The following is an 8,827-nucleotide window of genomic DNA, read 5'->3' as shown; positions in this document are numbered from 1 at the left end:
CTCGAATTCGCTATTAGTGTACACACTCGATCAAGTCTGATCTAGACACAAAAGTGTCGTGTATTCGTAGCTTAACGGTTAAAGATACCATGTGTATCTAGCGGGAATAAATCATTCCACATCAAGTAATATACAGGTGATCTTAATTTTCCAAAACTGTACGGTGAACACTTTTTCATACGTAATAATTTTATAACCTTAGCTAATTATTATTTCTCTATTCTATGATATTAGAATTGCAGTAGAGCGTGATCGGGACTGCGAGAGTGTCGAGTCGAGTGTTTTGGTCTTACAATCGACGATAATATTGTGACGGTTAAAGATACCGTATATCTAGCGGGAATAATCAACAAATTATTCCATCAGGTAATATACAGATGATCTTAATTTTCCAAAACTACGGTGAACACCGTTTAATACGTAATTGCGTAAGCATAAGAAAATTGATTGGTCTATTTCCTTATGCACATGTGTACGGACCAATCAATTTTCTTATGCTTACGCATTATGCGTTGTGCAGAAGTGTGTGCTCCCCGCTTTAGCCGCGGAAGCCGCGGGCGACGACAGCGTCTCTATCTCACGTCTCGCGTGCCATACATTGTTCGCATTTCGTTTCGCGCGTTGAGTGCGTGAGTTGAGGCCGCAGGGGAAAGGGGGAAGTAATCCGCGGTATCCGCGCAGTTCTTTCGTTCTTTGGGGCCTTCCGACGGCTCCGACAACCGCCCGCGTCGTGAGTAGCCTCCCTTTCCCCCCCCGCGTGATCCGCGGCGCCGTTCAGACTTCAGACCGCTTCCGCGCGCGCGAGGATACGTAGCCCGCGTAGCCGGGCCGAGCGGACTCGCGGCGGCAGCGCGGGTTCACGCCGAAAGCGCCGAGTCACAGCGCGCGCACGCTTCGTCCTAACCCGCACCCGGGGGGAGCACGAGGTTGCGGCGTCACCGGCGACCTCGCGCGCGATCGTCGCGACGACCGGGCGACGTGGGCACAGTATATACAGTAGCGCAATTCTCGGTCGGCACCTTTGATGTTAGTGTTGGCCAAAATGGAGTGCGCATGCGCGAAATAAAGCAGTATTCTGTCTCACTTCTCTCTTCGTCATCTCTCTCTTTCCTACTCGTTAGCCCATATTGAGGTTAGTTTAACTCAGTTGACGCGAGATACAACCGTGTCTGTTAGTTTCAATAAAAATTATGCAGAATTATTGTTAACGATGTACAATGTTAACAATGCGCGCGTAAAAAAATAAAAGAAATTAAAATATTAAAAAATATTACATAAATAATAGATGAATTGTTAATGATGCAAAATAATGATATATAAATACTAATATATAAAATATTATACTAATAATAATAGTATGTTATATATAAATATATATATATATATAATAAGTCAGGAATAAATGTAAAATAAGTATATAACATATATAATATATATATAGATTAATTTTCTCACATAAAAGTATACACACATAGTATACACACAAAGAAATTATGTAAACATTTTAAATTAATATAACACTTTTTAGATTAAATGTATACTTTTATATATTTTTATAAAATATGTCACATTTTACAATATATTATATATTAAATATATTATACATTTTGTAGTAATAAACACAATTTTTTAATAATACAATAATATGTGGTCAATATATTGATAAAATTTTTACATTTTATTTTATAACATATATGTAGATAAATTTTTACAAATAATGAATATATAATACTATTGAAAACTTTACTGATAATGCTAAGCTATTGCACAAAAGAAATTGCATTAATAATATTAAAAACTTATTAATATTAAAAATTAAATATATAATTCGCGCATTGTAATACTAATAATACATAAACTTCTTTAGCTTCTTTTCACCAACCTCTCTCATCTATCTGTATCTCAGCTACTCGATCCACCTCGATACAAATCGAAAAGAGAGACAGACAAAAAGCAAAAATAATATAATAATTAGTAATAATAAATATAAATATAAGAATATATAATTACATAAATACTTATAAAAACAAGGCTAGATACAGATATAAAGTGAAGATCAAAAAGGATTTTTTTATAAATGTAGAATATTTATAAGTTTTCTATTTTTCCTCTTACTTTCTTTCTTACATGATTTGTTATGTTCTGATAATGTATAATAAATACGCATACGCAAAAATAATTTGATAAGAAATATTTTAGGAAAATGCGGACACGGCGGTTCAAAAATTACATTTTGCACAAGCTGAAATAAGTAACTGCCAATATTTTTCTGAAAACAATTTTTTTCAAAATTTGTCACAAATATTTCTTCTAACTTATGTATATATAAACAGAAATCATCGCTTGCTACATTTAAGCTCCCGAACATATTTGTTTCATTGTTTTCATAAGCTCGAAATGAAGAATATAACGTTGTATCATCAAAAGTAGCCTTGCTTTTATTTACATAATCTATACATATATCACATGAATGTATTTCTAAACATTTTTTTGTTAAGTACCCACATACATATTTAAATGCATTTTCTTCTGGCAGATCCATTGTATAATAATCATGATTTGGGATGTCTAAAATTGTACGCGTTGAAGATGGAACAGATTCAGATACGGTAGATGAAATAGAATTTGGTGTCCCAATTAGACTTAACATATCATCTTCATCTGGAGCACAATTTTGCGTATCTGGATGTTTCAGAAATGTTATACTGAACAGTTTTTTGAAAGCGCGTGAAAATTGTATAGGTGTTGGATTTAAAGAATTACCACCTTGTTGTCTAATCGAACCAAAAAAATTTTCGAGGCAATCTTGATTAATCCTACGTGTTTTGAAGTATGGAAAATTATAACATTTTAATTTTTCCCAAAGTTTTATTATACTATTAATCGTTATCTGCCAGCATTCAAAACAATTTACTCTTACATTAGTACCATTTTTATTAATGACTTTAATACTTTTCAAAAAGCATATCATTTCTTCTAAAAACTGTTGTTGTATTTCGCTTCCGGTAAAAACTTTACCATATTTTTTAGGGCTACTTGCAGTAAAAGAATTCAAAATATCAAATAATTTATCGAAATGGTCTATCAAATCAATGGTTCCAACTGCTTCACTTGGAAGTAAACCGTGAGACATTTGTGTACACATGCCTGCAGCGCAACGATTGCTAAATACTTGGACAGCAAATTTTACTTTCATTCTTTGAAAACCATTGGAATCAATATGGCATTTCGTTAATTTAGGTGCCAATTTTATCCATTGTTTACTATCTTTCATATAAAATTGAACAATGTGAGTCCATGATGCTATTTTATTATTAAACTGAAAATCATGCTTCAGGAGATTATTGCGTGTTGCTTTTAATAAATGAGGAGTATCAAAAATGTAAAGTACTTCTTCCTCCTCAACTAAAAAGATTGAGTTTTTTGTCGAAATTCCTAGCTCGCGAGATAAATGGATAAAATTAGATCCCATATCCGTTACTAATGCATGTACTGTTGCACCACTCATTCTTAATTTAATTATTGTCTCAAATATTATACTTTTTAAATCATGATTCCGACATGTACTTTCGACAAAACAATAACATAAGGGAAGTTTCCAATTTCCTGCAATGCTACGTGCCATTATAACAAAAACGCTTTTTGCAGGTACAGATGTTTTTTCCTTTCCATTATCCTCAAACCCAATAATTTCATCTTGCGATACATTATAAAATAAATGAGATTTTAAACTCATCTCATCTGCGCATAAAATACAATGTCTATCCATCGGAGGCAATGACTTTAATTTTAATGCTAAAGTATTAAAAATTTTATTATTTAAACCAGGTGCAATATTCCACGTTTGAGTCAATAATTGTAAAGAACGTATTGAGGGTAATGGAATTGATTTCTTCAATTCTCTATAGTTTCGCGGACTTAAAAAATATAAACATAATGCAAATTTTTTAAATTCAGGATCGTACCTTCTACCACGACTACGTTTTACTTGCGCGTCAATTTGTGCCGACAACAATCTCGCAAACCTTACAGGTAATAACTTACTTCCTAATGTACGCAGAGTCTCAAACTGATCCGCATCCTCCGCATTTGCTACTTTTTTTTTGGAGTTAGGCACTTTACCCTTTCGTAACCGTCTAATCGTTTCTCGCAGACTTTTAACTTGCGCTTTCAACTTCTTATTCTTCAATCTCAGTTTCGTCTTTCGAGGAGAATTGTCGGAAGACATATTTGCTTGCTGGGTCTTCGTACATGTGCCAGATGTGCTCCTGCGCACACAAAATATTTACATTTCTTACAGATTGCAAAAACAGATAAATTAATACAGTAAAACCCGTATCAGACTACGGATTGGGATTGAGATTGGATTGAAATTTGACCAATCAGAGCAAAGTTTATTAAACTTGAGATCAGTTTTCTCTGTTCTGATTGATTAAATTTCAATCCAATCTCAATCCCAATCCGTAGTCTGATACGGGCTAAAGAGATATATAGATTGAAGTAAAATAAATAAAACTTACGGTCCAGCAATTTCAGCATCATTATTCATTACACGTTCAGGTTCAGGTTCAGGTAATTGCAAGTTACTGCAAAAGGTATAATTAAAAGAATGTTATTTTTATTACAATATTCAAATATTTTCCAAACATTGAAAAAAAATTATTATATATATATGTTTTTGGTAAGTGTTTATGAAAATAATTACTAGTCTTTTATTATTACCTATTATTTTCTTCTCTGCTTGTTGATGGAGTTGCAATCTGTACATCCAGATCCATCTCAAACGTTCCAACGTTGAAACATGTATTGCTACAAAAAAATCGAGTTAAATGAGCTATTATAATTTTGGTTTTAGTATTTGTATATAAAATGTGTGGTAATTGTGACGATTCTTAAATATGAAATTATATTTCACGTCGAACAAAATTACTTGTAAATAACTTCAAATAATTAATCAAATATTTGAAGATAGAAATGATACGTAAAATCGATATTATTCAATGTTATTAGAAGAGCAACGCGCGTAATCCACATTCCATATATCTAAACCGATCGATTTTAGTTTTCAAACTCAACACGTGCATATTTCGTACATTATATAAGAAAACTTTTTTAAGGAAAAAAGGCTCTTGTCTTAGGTCCTTCTCTCCGTCCACCATAAAAATAATTTATAGTGGAGGAGATAAGAGGCCACAAGGGCCCGCTAGGATTCTGTAAAATTTCAGTCTGCTTCAGTCTGCTGGTAGCAACCAAATGCAGAATTTTAATAAATGCAAAAATAGCTTACACATTATTGTTTTCATTTTCCATTGATACTATTACATCCGTTGATACTGTAGAAGCTGTAGTACTGCTGTAAAATAATATATTTTTAATTATTTTATATTACTATCAAAAATATTCTGAAGTATCAAAACTAGATTTTTCCAAATAAAGAGTAATTAAAACTAATATAAATGAAAACTTACTTATTATTAGTGAACTCTAAACATCTTGTTGGTACAGCATCTGGATGAAGGCGAGCTCGACTTTTGACCATTTTATATTTATTTTCCTCAAAATGTACATGGCACAATCGACAATTGCGGTGAGCATACTCGGGGCCTTTCGGTATTAAGTCTAATCTTCTGCATGCTTGAACCCATGCCAACCACCTGTATATGTCAGAATAATTAATTAAATTACGCAAATAATGAAATAATAATGCAAACAATTATTAAAATAGTATTTGTACCTATCATGTTCTTTTGGAAAAAGGAAGAAGTGTCGTTTTTCCACATTTATGGTGCTCATACATCCTGTCACTGCACACCAATGACTTTCTTTTTTAAAGTTTTTAATGGTTTTTTCCATTTTCTAATTCCTTCTCGTAGCAAAAAATCTGAAACAAAGCTAAGATCAAAGTGCTCTCAAAGAAAAGAAAACCTGTATAAAATTTATACAGGTTAACTTTCCTTCCTATACTTCCAATACACAAATCATTTCACAATCACTTCACAAATCTCTTCACAATCACACACTTTACAATCACACACTTCACACAATTTTTTTCCGACTTTTATCAAGTCAATCTATAGCTGTCTATAGCACTTTAACGCCTTAGCATTTAAATTAGAGACCCTCTAATCAGAGTCTGGACATCAGAAGGTTAAGTTAGGTTGTCCGACATTTTTCTGCAAAATCCTGAGAGAGAGAGATATGTGCTACCTCACTCTCTCTTAGTTAATGCCTCCTAACTTGCTTATACTGCGCGTACTGGGTCAAGTAGAGTAAATTGTAATAATGGGTGGATGTGCCGCAGAATTTTGTAACAATAGCTCTGCAAAGGGCTATATCATGAAGATATTCCCAAGAGATAAGCATCGTCGAGAGCAATGGGTTAAAAATATGAATCGTCCAAATTGGACGCCAACAAATAGTTCTTACTTGTGCGAGGTAAATTATTTTTTTATTCATTTAATTTATAATAGTTTATTTAAATATTTTATCATTTAATTAAAAAATATATAAAAAAATAGTATATACCATTAAATTAATATTTTTATAAAAAAGGAAAGCCATAAAACACAGGTTATGTATATATAAAAGTACATGAAATCAAGTTACATTACTTTTAATTTAAATACTTTAACATTAACATTAATCTTGCTATTCTTCTATTGCTTTCTTGTTTTCTATGAATGAGAAGCATGGTTTTTTATTAAAATATAATCTTGTTTTCTATGAATGAGAAGCATGGTTTTGTATTAAAATATAATATTGTTTTCTATGAATGAGAAGCATGTTTTTGTACTTTAATATAATCTGTTTATTTTTATTGGCATGTTAAACTAAAATATTAAACATTATTTATAAAATAAAGTTATTTATTCTTTGATAGTTATATTTTATTAACCTCTTTTTATAGGTGCATTTTGCTCCTGAAATGTGGGAGCCGAACAGAATTGATAATAAAAGAAAATTGAAACCACACGCTGTACCAACCATTTTCGGTTTTTTTTATAACAAAAAGAGTATCCTTTCAAGAACCTATACATAGAGAGAACTTACAGAAACCTACAGAAAACCTAGTAGAGAGAGAGCATATTATTCATGATGTTCAAAATCAAGATCAAAGTGAACAAGAAGTAGGTGTGAGATAATGAAATGTAATAATAAAAAATGACATATATATTTTAATTTTTCTTAATGTATACTTCAATTTATTTCAGATTACTACAAATGAATCTCTCAATGCATCTACAAGCAATACAGTTTGTGAAAATGAAATTTTTGAAGAGAAAGAAATTGAAAATCAAAAGTGTTGTAAAATTAATAAAAAAAACTCTACAAAACTTAATTTATTTACGTAAACAAAATAAGATTTTGAGAAATACGAATCAAAAATTAAAAAATATGATTAATAATAATAAGTATAGGCAAATGTTAAAGGAGATGCTAACTAATGATCAAATTCGGACTCTATTTACCAAATAGCGTATCAAAAATTGGTCAAATGAGACCATTCAACGTGCTCTTAAATTACAATTTACTTGTGGAACCACCGGTTATGAAGAGCTTATCCTACAAGGAATGCCATTACCATCTTTGCGTACATTACGACGAAAGTTAGAAAACTTAAAATTTGAAAGTGGCATCTCAAATGAAATGTTTGACTTTCAAGAAATTGTAATAAAGCATTAGGTTTAAAAAATGAAGAAATATACAATGATAACATTAAATTTTTATACGAAGTTATTGATCTCTTTAATAACATAAAAATCGGTCAGAAAGAAACATTTAAACCTGTTCAAAGAGGAATTATATTATCCACGACATCAATCATTAATCTTGTAGAATATCTTTTAAAAGATCGTAATTTTAAATTTGTGTTAACTGGACGTCTGACACAGGATTGTATGGAAAACCTATTTTCAGTTATACGTCAAAAAAATGTAATTCCAAATTGTTTACAGTTTAAAAACAATTTGAAACTAATTGCTATATCAATGTATATGAGACCAATAGTAGCAGGAAATTATGATTATGATGAAAATAAAGACAAATATATTTCTGACTTTTTAGAATACTTATCAAAAAGTGGTAAAAAGGATAATGTATCAGCTGATATTTCCTTTACTTCTAATGCTTCAGCTACAATTATGACATTCCCCCTTTTAATAACAATACAGTAATAGAATTAAATAGTAAAGAAAAGAACAGTTTATATAGCATAGCAGGATACTGTTTAAAGTCCGTTCAGAAAACATGTACTACATGTTGTAATTGCATACAATCTGTTGGGTCAAAAAAATCATTAAAATTGGAATTTTCTAGATTTGTGACACTTAAATGTTATAAGAAAAATACGTTATACTTCATTAATAAACCAACATTTGAGGTATTCTTAAAATTAGAAAATATATACAGACATTATAGTCCCTATTTTAACATCATGCAGAGAGTAAATTTAAATGAATTTTTACTTGATAAATTTAATTCTGTTCCAGCAGATCATATTCTTAATAATTGTCATAATTTGCGTCAAAAATTATTTAAAAAATTTGCTACCTTAAGACTAAAATTTAAAAACAAACGAAATGTATTAGCTAATCGTAAATATTATGATAGCAAATCGATGATGATGCATCATTCTTTAAAATAAAATAATGTAATAGAGGAGACCGGGGCCTAACCGTCAGTTTTTTTTCGGTGCCGATTTTTAACAAGAAAATAAATAATTGTAGTTAAATATAGTATACCACTGTAAAGATTGAACTTTTAGCTACAAAATTTATATAGAAAATTTTTATCTACGTCGCTTTGTTTAACCGGTATAAAGCAAAAA

General features: G+C 31.0%; 1 long non-coding RNA gene across 3 annotated transcripts; it reads left to right on the top strand.

Moving 5' to 3' along the window:
- LOC139780119 (uncharacterized) lies at positions 1-8,056 on the top strand. 3 transcript variants are annotated; one of them, XR_011720123.1, is made up of 5 exons: positions 1-136; positions 235-366; positions 6,302-6,435; positions 6,908-7,127; positions 7,212-8,056. It is a non-coding gene; the product is annotated as an uncharacterized lncRNA (long non-coding RNA). The 3 variants fall into 3 exon arrangements; XR_011720124.1 differs by lacking the exons at positions 1-136; positions 235-366 and adding an exon at positions 393-1,132; XR_011720125.1 differs by lacking the exons at positions 1-136; positions 235-366 and adding an exon at positions 3,603-4,032.
- The last annotated feature ends 771 nt before the right edge of the window (positions 8,057-8,827 follow it).

Source organism: Temnothorax nylanderi, unplaced genomic scaffold (genome assembly GCF_030848795.1).
Source record: "Temnothorax nylanderi isolate EJ_2023f unplaced genomic scaffold, tnyl_v1.0 TNYL_tig0263_pilon, whole genome shotgun sequence".
In the NCBI taxonomy this organism is placed as follows: Eukaryota; Metazoa; Arthropoda; class Insecta; order Hymenoptera; family Formicidae; genus Temnothorax; species Temnothorax nylanderi.
This window is presented reverse-complemented; position numbering and strand designations above follow the sequence as displayed.